Genomic DNA, 4,192 nt, shown 5'->3' with positions numbered 1-4,192 from the left:
TGAGTATTCAAGCCTATTCCACTGATCTGAGGGCCTGTCTTTATTCCAATACCATGCTGTTTTGATAACTATTGCTTTGTAGTACAGTTTAAATTTGGGGAAAGTAATTATCCCATATTCTTTTTCCCAATGATTGCTTTAGCTATTCTAGGGTGTTTATTGTTCCACATGAATTTCAAATTCTTCTTTGAAGAATGTCATGTGTATCTTTAGAGGGATCACATTAAATCTATACAATGCTTTGGGGAGTATTGCCATTTTAATGATGCTAATTCTGCCAGTCCATGAGCTTTCATTTCCATGTTTCCTCTCTTATTTCTTGGAGCAGACTTTTATAGTTTTCTTTGTATAGGTCCTTCACATTTTTAGTCAAGTTGATTCCAAGATTTTGAGTTTGTGTGGCACTATTGTGAATGGTGTTGTTTTCTTAATGTCCATTTCTTCCTTATTGGTGTACAGAAAGTCCATTGATTTCTGTATGTCAATTTTGTAGCCTGCCACCTTGCTATATGTGTCTATTGTTTCTAGAAGCTTTTTCGTAGAAACTTTAGGGTTTTCTAGGTAGAGTATCATGTCATCTGCAAACAGCAAGAGCTTGACTTCTTCCTTTCCTATTTGGATTCCCTTTATATCTTTTTTCTTGCCTAATCACTATAGAAAGTACTTCCAGTGCTATGTTGAATAGGAGTGGTGTGAGAGGACAGCCTTGTCTTGTGCCAGAATTTAGAGGAAAGGCTTTCTGTTTTTCTCCATTGAGGACAATATTTGCCTCTTGCTTGTGGTAGATGGCCTTCCATTCCCATCTTGCTGAAAGTTTTGATCAAGAATGGGTGTTGGACCTTGTCAAATGCTTTCTCTGCGTCTATTGATATGATCATGTGATTTTTATTTTTCTTGTTGTTGATGTTGTGTATTATGTTGATAGATTTACGGATGTTAAACCAGCCTTGCATTCCTGGGATGCAACCTACTTGATCGTAGTAAATGATCTTCTTAATGAGGCATTGAATCCTATTTGCCAGGATTTTGTTGAGGATATTTGCATCTGTATTTATCAGCGATATTGGTCTGTAATTTTCTTTTTTTTTTTTTGTAGCATCTCTGTCTGGTTTAAGTATCAAGGTGATGTTGACTTCATAAAAGCTATTTGGAAGTGTTCCTGTTTTTTCAATTTCATGAAAGAGTCTTGCCAGGATTGGTAGAAGTTCCTCTTGAAAGGTTTGAAAGAATTCATTAGGAAATCCATCTGGGCGTGGAGTATTGTTTTTGGGCAGACATTTGATTACTGTCTTAATTTCCTCAATAGTGATGGGTGTGTTTAGATCTGCTACATCTTCTTCATTCAACCGTGGAAGATTGTAAGAGTCCAAAAATTTATTCATTTTTTCCAGGTTTTCATTTTTAGTGGCATAGAGTTTCTCAAAGCAGTCTGATTACCCTTTGTATTGCTATCATATCAGTAGTGATTTCTCCGTTTTCATTCCTAATACAAGTTATCAAGTTTCTCTCTCTCTTTTAAATATGGAACGCTTCACGAATTTGCGTGTCATCCTTGCGCAGGGGCCATGCTAATCTTCTCTGTATCATTCCAATTTTAGTATATGTGCTGCCTAAGTGAGCACTCTCTCTTTCTTTGTTAGTTTTGCCAGTGGTCTATCAATCTTGTTTATTTTTTCAAAGAACCAACTTCTGCTTTCGTTGATCCTTTGGATTGTTTTTTGGGTTTCCACTTCATTGATTTCTGCTCTCAGCTTTGTTATTTCCTTCTGTCTCCCTATTTTTGGGTCCTTTTGTTGAGTACTTTCTAATTCTATTAGCTGCAATATTAAGATATTCATGTATGCCCCTTCTTCTTTCCTGATGTGTGCTTGCAAAGCTATAAAATTTCCCCTCAGTAGTACTTTTGCTGTGTCCCATAGGTTCTGATAGTTTGTGTCTCCATTGTCATTTAGTTTTTCATTATTTTAGAGACTAGTAAAGTTAGTTGGTCCATAAATGGTGATTATTTGTTTGTTTTTTAGTTTTTAAGTGGGATTTTATTTTGGATAGTTTCAATTTTACTGTTATTTCTTTCTGCTGCAACCTAATATATATTCTAACCTGTGTATTTCTTGTCACACTTTGAGTTTCAGTTAAAGACATTTGAGTTGGTCTTTCCTATGTTTTTCATGTTTATACCTAATCTTTAAAAAATCCTTTATATAATTAAAATTGTAATGTAGTTCAATGAGTGATTTGTTATCATTATCTAAAAACTTTTCTGTCATTTCTGGGTCAGTTTCACTTGATGCTTTCTTTAGTATTTATTTTGTTTCCTCATTGATTGCCTGTTTGTTTATTGTATGCAAGAGTTTTGCAAATTGCATTTTGTTGGGTCCTATAAATGTCTTACATCCTTGTAACTATTCTTGAACTTATAAGATAAAGTTACACTATTTTTTAACAAATTTATCTTTGGGGCATTACTTTTAAACATTGTTAAATAGGACCCAATACACATGCTGTCTTTGATAATTTTGTCCTGCATTGAAGCACCCTACTGAAGACTTTGTACAATGTTCCATGATTCGAAATACTGTCTATTGATTTTTTTAAAATTATGCTTATTATACAAGAAAAGGGGGGGGCGGACCGGTAGGGCAAGCCATAAGGTGTTTGCCTTGCTCATGTTAACCTAGGATGGACGGCGCTTTAATCTCCCAGCATTCCATATAGTCTCCCAAGCCAGGAGGGATTTCTGAGTGCATAGCCAGGAGTAACCCCTGAGCGTAAACAGGTGTGGCCCAAATCACTCCCCCCGGATTATTATTGGGGTCAGAGTGGTGGCGAGAAGTGGTAAGGCGTCTGCCTTGCCAGCGTTAGCCTAGGATGGACCAAGGTTGGATCCCCTGGCATCCCATATGGTCCCCAAGCCAGGAGCTATTTCTGAGTGCATAGCCAGGAGTAACCCCTTGAATGTCACCTGGTATGGCCCCCCAAAAAACAAAAACAAAAACAAAAACAAAAAAAAACAAAAAAAGAAAAGAAAAGGTTCTCAGCTATATGAGCTCTGTGAGTTCTATCTCATTATTTCAGATTAATATTTCTCTGGATTCATGACATTTCATTGTATACTAGTAGTAATCACTACTAAGATAAAGGTCCAAAGAAGAATATTTGTAGCTCTCTATGAAGTTCTCGCTATTAATGTTTCTTCAGAACTCTAGATTCTGTCTTCTGATGTATTCCCAATACCAATTTGATTTCACCACTGTATATGGTCTACTGAGTACCACCAGGAGTGATACCACACAAAGCCAAAAGTAAGCCCTGAGCACTGGTTTAGCTCCAGCACTGCCCCAGCCTTCATTGCCCTACCCCAAATCAAGCAACCGACAAGCAGCAACAACAAAAATAAACTTTCTCTATATCTCCAAAATTCAGCGATCTGTTTCCTCTTAATATCAGTTCTCTTTCCTGGTCATAAGTATGAATTATCAAATAACTTACCTCTTTTGTTTGTCATCCATTAGATAACTGTCATTTGTTGACAGAGTTTCTGGAAAAATGATTTCAATGTTTACTTTCTTTAAGGGTTCAGTTGTTTTCTGTTGGTGGGTACATTTCTTCTATATTATTTTATCACTTTTTTGATTTTAATTTTTTTTTTAGTTAAATTGGTACCTCCCATGTGTCAGAAAATAACTTCCATGGTTCTGTTCTCTATAATCAATCCCTAAAACCTCTATGAAAATATGCCTGTCACTAAATTATTATAGTTTACATTTGTGATATTTACTAAAGTATAATGTTTAACATATCTGTTGTCTATGTGGGGTATTGTGAAGAAATATAATGTATTATGCTACACTTATTTGTTCTCTTAAGTAATGAATTTGTTGTAGCTTACACAAAGCTAGTTAGTTTTATGACCTATATTAACTGGTTTTAAATGTAAGAATACTTCAAAAATAAACAATTAGTTAAAAAAGTTTCTGTGGATATATAGTGTAGAGATGATCCTAAAAGAAAAAAATACTCAATACAATTAAAATGCTTTTTTCTGTGCTGTATTGGTAAATTTACCTACTTGACATCTGAAAATAAATACTAATATAGAAATTTGTAGACATTTGTGAACAAATAGGGTAAGGCTCTGCCCTTTTGTTTTAGTTTTCATACTGTGGGCAAGTATCTTTTTTATGAATTCTGA

General features: G+C 35.0%; 1 non-coding gene across 1 annotated transcript; it reads right to left on the bottom strand.

Moving 5' to 3' along the window:
* Positions 1-1,515: 1,515 nt before the first annotated feature.
* LOC125996806 (U6 spliceosomal RNA) lies at positions 1,516-1,622 on the bottom strand. The gene has a single exon (XR_007491486.1). It is a non-coding gene; the product is annotated as a U6 spliceosomal RNA (small nuclear RNA).
* Between the last annotated feature and the right edge of the window lie 2,570 nt (positions 1,623-4,192).

Source organism: Suncus etruscus, chromosome 1 (genome assembly GCF_024139225.1).
Source record: "Suncus etruscus isolate mSunEtr1 chromosome 1, mSunEtr1.pri.cur, whole genome shotgun sequence".
Taxonomy (NCBI): domain Eukaryota; kingdom Metazoa; phylum Chordata; class Mammalia; order Eulipotyphla; family Soricidae; genus Suncus; species Suncus etruscus.
This window is presented reverse-complemented; position numbering and strand designations above follow the sequence as displayed.